General features: G+C 42.6%; 1 pseudogene; it reads left to right on the top strand.

The window, feature by feature from the left end:
- Positions 1 to 4,509: 4,509 nt before the first annotated feature.
- LOC109944560 (uncharacterized) lies at positions 4,510 to 6,293 on the top strand (annotated as a pseudogene).
- The last annotated feature ends 673 nt before the right edge of the window (positions 6,294 to 6,966 follow it).

The following is a 6,966-nucleotide window of genomic DNA, read 5'->3' as shown; positions in this document are numbered from 1 at the left end:
TATATGCTAGCTCAAGTGACCATCCTTAATAAGAAGTATAGAAGGGTTACTCAGACTTATAAGAGGGTCGTGCCCACCGGCGCTTAACACCAATCACAAACAAGTGACTCGTAACCTGCAGCAACAATGGGTAAAACCCTAAGTACGACTTACCCGACTAAAGAAAAGACCCTCGAGGGTATGCTGGTTTCAAAAGGGATTCAAGGTATGGCTTATCAAGAATCAAGGACTCTATTTGCAGAAAAGCTTACTATGAGTGGATCCTTAAAAATCCATTTTTACTTGTCAGGTTAAGTAAAGTTACATACATCTAGAGTTCTTTCTACTCTAGTTCAAGCACTTGGCCTATACTAGCCGTCTTTTTATCAACCCTTCAGTTCACTGGATTCTACGTGTAGGGCAGTGACCAAGTCTTCATGTTCAAGTAGTAACGACGATCCGAATCGATTAATACCCAGCTGGGAATCTTCAATCACACGACATATGTAGCACTTAACCCTTGCATATGTCAACTCGCCACTGGGGTTCTTAAGACTAGATCAGGTTCACGCCAACCGAGAGCACAGATACACCACCGTGCAGCCTCTTGCCACGGAGGGTACACGCTACTCTCGCCATCTCTCCACTCCCATTGTGTGTTATCTTATTCTGGTATTAGTCTGCCCGAGTCAAAGCTTACCCATGATGAGGCATGTGACCATTTAAAAGGTCCTCAATCATCAAGACTACATCGAGACGGTCCTTAATCGACTCAGACGGAGATACTACACCTAGACTCCCTTCTCATGCAAGTCAACCGCCCGGACTCAGCTTTATTATTTTCAACCCAAAGTTTGGTACCTGGCAGAGGTACATCTTTTCCGATGTTGAACCCATCAAGGCCCTAATGGATCCACCATCACAAGTTTTTCTTTTTGAAAACATTCCCACCCACTGAAGCATCACCTTTTGTTTTTAAAACAAAACATTTTTGTTTGCTAAAGCAAGGCTAAGCATCATAAAATTCTTTTCAAAAAGGGTATCAAGGAAGGGTAATCAATTTTCAAGGAAGGAAATGCATCAACGGTTTAGCAAACAACTCCTATCACCTAATGCATCAAACAAGGTGATAAAGATTTTAAAACAGCAAGGAGGTGGCAAATGCACCGGGGCTTGCCTGAATAACACTAGCGACGTGTTTGGTTCGGCGGCATGTAACGATATCGGATTCCTTCGGGTATCTGATACTGTTACATGCGTTTGTTATGGGTTTCATTGGAATCGAATACATTGGAATCAGATACCTTCGTATAGAAACCTCAATCCCTCTCACTCCAGCCGGAATCAACGCGAGTCATCCCGATCCACCCTCCTCCTCAGTCCTCAATAATGGGGCATCCTGGACGCCGCCACCCGCCGCGCCGCCAGTGAGCCCAACGACTCCTCCCTCCCCGACGCCTCCCTCCTCCTCCACACCTACCCCATCCCCGACGACGCCTGCCAGCGCCGACGACGAGATCTGCTAGCGTCGGCGTTGTCTTCAGATCTGCCATTCTCGAGTATCTAGCCATCGAGGTAATCCCCCAACGCCTCTTCCTCTCTTCAGTTCTCCAGTATCTCTAGCGCCGACGTTAGCCCAGCAAACGAGGGACCGGAGCAGCAGCCGAGTAGGTAGGATTTAGGCGGGGGCGAGTTAAAGCCAGGAGGTCGTTCGGAGCCGACAAGATAGGCATTTGCTCCTCAGACGCCTCTTCCTGTTCTGAAGCTGTCATCGCCCGACGGCACCTGGTACCCAGCGAGGAAGTAAAGCTGCGTGCCAACGGCGAGCATGGTGAGGTAGAGCCGCTAGGCTGAGAAGATGGCGAGCGGCGAGTCGGCGACCGGTCGCGCAGGAAGACGTCGATGCCGTACTAGCTAGCAGTCATGGTATATCCTAAATTCCTAATTAATTACCAATGTTTTCTATGTTGTTTCTGACTGCCTGCCGTGTAGATTTATACCAGTGTTTTCTTTTTTAATTAATTAAATCACCGTCGTCGTCGGCGAAGATTTGTCGGCACCTTATCTCCTGAACCAGCAACTAGCTAGTGACAACCCACAGGTAAATTTGTTAGCGCCCTCGCAGAGTGGGAATTGGTGGTGGCGGGGTTGAGAAGAGGCGAAGAACAGGGAATTTGCTCAGGGTCAGGAGCGGCGACGAACGTCAGGCCATTCTTTCGTTCTCTACTGCCAGCCTGTTCTTGTATTATGTTGCACGATCAGGTTGTTACGTACCAGAGATCGTTACTCATACGTCTCCTTAGCAGCCCGATCCTGCAACATAACAAAACAGGCTTGATGACTCTGTTACGTACGTACTCCTCCTGGGCTGCTCCCTAGCCTGTCAGTGTTGGCCTTTTCCTCCGATGTGGTCGTAGTAGAGAGATAGGAGCACTGACATTACCCCCTTCTAGCAAGCAATAGCAAACGGTAAGTCTTTTGCCCGATCACAGCTCCATCCCTCCTAAGTAGCTAACTCCTTAGGCCACCCGGTCCAGCGTGTATTAGTACCTGAGAAACAACCTTGCCAGCAAAGGGTCTAAAGAACCGAAACGCCAATTTATGATTCACTCGCTCAGTCACATAAGACTGACAGTAAGGTTGAAGTTTCAGCAACACGCAGTCGCCAACTTGGAAATTACGCTCTGTCCGTCCTTTATCAGCATGTTTCTTTATAAGATGGACATGGCAGAGTTCAAGATCTGGCAGATGTTCCGTTTCTTTTTTCTAGCAGGTCTTCCTGGCACACGTTGTTGGCCCAGTTCTTATACCAGATCTGTTTAGTCCCCTGGTCCATTTCTTTCTGAAATAGTCACAAGATAGTAGCTGGCTAGCTATTCGAAACAAAACAATCACGACCGCACAGATCGAAACCGAACGGACATATGCAAGCATGTTAGCACTGTAATTGATTCGAATAGTTGATCAAAAGACTTCGTAACAACATTTGTTTTTTGTTGGCCACTTTGAACGATGCAGATTTGAACTTGCCATCAGCTAAAGCTTCAGAAACATGTTATCTGCAGCGTTCATGATGCATTCAGTTTTTGTATGCAGATTTGAACTCGGCGAAGAAATATGGCATTTAGGGGTATCTTGAGTTCTCTCCTTGTCACGTACTATTATGTCTGGCTGCTCATGGGATTAGCATATAGAAGAAAATGTCTGAGAATAGAAAGAAGGTTAAGAAATAGGGAGCGTAGGATGGAGAATTTAAATGAACTCATTCGTGAGAGCAATAGAAAATGTATTAGTGAGCTTCGTATGGATAGAAGAGCTTTCTTTATTTTGTGCGAGATGCTTAGAGATGTTGGTGGGTTAAAGGCCACACGCAATATGACCCTAGAGGAGATAGTGGCTCATTTTTTGTATACGTTGGCTCATCGTTTGAAGAACCGAACAATTGGAAGGTTTTTCTTTCGAAGCGGCGAGATAGTTAGTAGGCAGTTCAACTTATGCCTTCTGGCTGTTCTAAAGTTGCAACATTTGCTTCTTAAAACCCCTGAGCCAATTCCAGAGAATAGCACGGATAATACTTGGAAAAACTTTAAGGTAAATACATAAGACCTATAGGGTTCTTTAGTTTTTCTTCAACTATAAATAGACGCATTGAAGTGATATTTCTTTTATGACATGTCTGTAGAATTGTTTGGGTGCATTAGACGGAACCGCTATCAAGGTAACTGTGCCAACACATCTAAAAGGAAGATATAGGTCGAGGAAAGCGGACATTGTGACAAATGTATTGGGTGTTTGTGCACCCGATATGCAATTCATCTATATGCTACCTGGTTGGGAGGGTTCAGCGCATGATGGTCGTGTGCTGCGTGATGCTATCTCGAGGCCGAATGGATTGCGTGTCCCTCAAGGCGAGTTTTATTTCAATAACTTCCATTTGGTTTGGTGGTATAGTGTTTTAAGTGTGTATATTAACTTGAAAATATCCTTTTAGGTTGTTATTATCTTGTTGATGCGGGTTATACAAACGCCAATGGATTTCTAGCACCTTATCGAGGTCAGCGATACCATTTGGGTGGTTGGACAGCGCAGAATCCACCACATAGTGCTGAGGAGTAAGCAAGAAATATCATAGAGAGGGCTTTTGGAAGGCTTAAAGAGCGATGGGCGATTCTTAGATCCCCTTCATATTTTCCTATAAAGACGCAATGTCGTATAATAATGGCATGTGCCCTTTTGCACAATCTAATTTTGCAAAAAATGTCTAGAGACCCTATGGAAAGTGAGGAACAATCGGTGGTAGATTCTGAAATGCCTGAGGGAGAAGTTGGTGAACCAGAATTCATTATGGGTATCTCCACAACAAATGCGTGGAGTACTTTTCGTGACACTCTTGCGCAGGGGATGTATAATGCTTATAGGGCTTCTCATTGATTATTTCATGGTACTTTTGATGCTTAAGTACTGTTCATGGCTCTATTACTATTTTTTTACTATATATGTGTTTATGACTTGTCATCATTTGTATGCAGAATGGACATTTTGGAGGGCTCTATTGCTGTTCGTGGTAGGGGGAAAACAAAAGGAAGTGGATTCCTGTTGAAGATGATGAACTGATCAAAGCATTGGTTGATGTTTCTTTGGATCCGAGGTGGAGGAGTGATGGGAGTTTCAAGAATGGTTACACTTCAGTACTTGAAGCTCGCCTCGCTGAAAAGCTACCTGATTCAAGAATTTCTGCAACTCCTCATATCGATTCAAGGTTAAGATACTTCAAGACAAAGTATTTTGCTTTGGAGCAGATGTTGAACAAGAGTGGGTTCACATGGGATCCGACCAAGAAGATGATTCAGTGCGAGAAACAACAATATGAGACACATTGCAAGGTACTTTTCAGCCATTTAACAGTTGCTTTATAATTATTGCAACAGTTTAGTGAGGTTGTTGGATAATTGATAATTGTGCATTGTTGGATACTTGATAATTGTGGATTTTAGCAGCTGGGTTTGAGTTTAACTACAATCCAGGTTTTTGGTTGCCTAAAGAAGTGTCCTGTAAGTTGTAACGTTAGATTCAGCCATTTAACAGAAGGCAGCTATGGGTTCAGCCATTTAACAGCATCAATCTCCATCGATGTTGTGTGATATATATATGGTGCAGTTGATGTCTAGCTTATATATGCATTTCAGCATTTGTGATTGTTGTCCGTCTGTTAGCTTGTAGTGCAGGATAAGCATGTATAAATCTGTCTATTTTTTCAGAACTCAAGATTAGCATGCATATATAAACCAGAAAACAAGCAAGGGATATATAAACAGGATATGCATGTATAAATCTGTCCAAGTGGTAGGAAGAATGGTCACGATCTGCATTCTGCCTTTCTCTTCTATTATTATTATTATTATTATTATTATTATTATTATTATTATTATTATTATTATTATTATTATTATACTTCCTTTTCCACGACGCCGTACATTTGTTTTCTAGATCTGCAGCTCCTCCAAATTTCTTGTGATAGACATCAAGCTATTTTCAGTGTTGATGTGTCTTTGTTTTTTACAGAATAATCCAGATGCAAAAGGGTTGTATGGAGTGTCCTTTCCTTACTATGATGAACTTTCAATGGTATATTCCAAGGACATGGCCACAGGTGAAGGTGCGGAAGACATGACAGATGCTGTTCAAAACTTGGAAGAAGAGTTAGTTCGTGTAAATGCTAATGATGAAGAGGATGGAGAGCATATGACATCTGTAGAGACACCAAGGCGTTCTGTTGACTCAACATCATCTAGCTCCAAGAAGCGGAAGAAAGAGTGGAAAGGAATGAAGACTTCATCAAGTGACCCGCTTCTTGATGTGTTCAATGAAGTGAGTGGTGATCTCAAGGTGGCCACCATGTCAATTGGAAAAATGGCGCAAGCTATGGATCGTGAGGCATCCAACCAAGAGAAGGCAAGAGATGAGGATCCACAACAAAAGCTAAGAGAGAAGGCGATCAATGAGATCCAGAGACTTGAATTTACTAGCTCAGAAGTTATCAAAGCAGCTGGTGTGTTTGTCAGGATGCCAGATCAAATGGGGATGTTGTTTGCACTTCCAGAACCACTGAGGTAGGAATACATTGTCGACATGCTACGTGGTAACTAGAATTTTGTTTGTAGAAATGTACATGGCTAGTTTTGATCTTGGTTTAATTCGCTAATTATTTCATTTATTCCAGATGAAGCAGCAAGGAGAGAGAGAGAGAGAGGTCAAAGTGAAGGTGCTGGTCTAGATGTTGAATGATGGAGCTTTGGAAGTTGTTGTTAGTTTAGTTGGTCTCAATCTGTTTACCTTTAGTGTTCTTCATGTTGCTGTTGAATGATAGTGAATGATGAGAAATACTGAATTTTTATGATGTTGAATGTTCATGAATGATGTTGAATATGGTATTGTAGTTGTGGGTAGCTTTCAATGTGGTTTGTTGAATATTGGTACCTTTCAATATGGTAAAAACTGAATTTTTATGAGTTTTGAATGTTGTTTAATGTTCACGAAGGGAATAATGCTGAATGAAGGTAAATACTGAATTTTTATGTTCACGAATGATGTTGAATGGTTTCTTATATTAAAACGTGTATTGGAATGAAAAAGTGTTACAAAACTCACATTCTTAATTTCATTACGTTACATTGGTTTTCAAAACAGTGTATTGGAATCAAAAAGTGTTACAAAATTCAACCAAGCAAATCATGCAATGGCATTCATTGATTTGGAATCCACCGTTTTTTAATTTCCATTGCGATACCATTACCCATGGTGAACCAAACACTACCTAGGTTAGTGTTTGTTAGGCGATGTCCACTTGACGATCATCCTTGTCCTAGCACTTGATCAGGCAGGTTCGTCCATCAGCATCACCATGCGGAGTAGCTCGCGCTTCGGGTCAACAGGCGTTTGAACTCGGGCAGAATCACACTTCCACGTGTTCGATTGCACACTGGCTGC

Source organism: Zea mays, chromosome 2 (assembly GCF_902167145.1).
Source record: "Zea mays cultivar B73 chromosome 2, Zm-B73-REFERENCE-NAM-5.0, whole genome shotgun sequence".
In the NCBI taxonomy this organism is placed as follows: Eukaryota; Viridiplantae; Streptophyta; class Magnoliopsida; order Poales; family Poaceae; genus Zea; species Zea mays.
The sequence above is the reverse complement of the archived record's forward strand: the minus strand, read 5'-3'. Positions and strand labels throughout refer to the sequence as shown.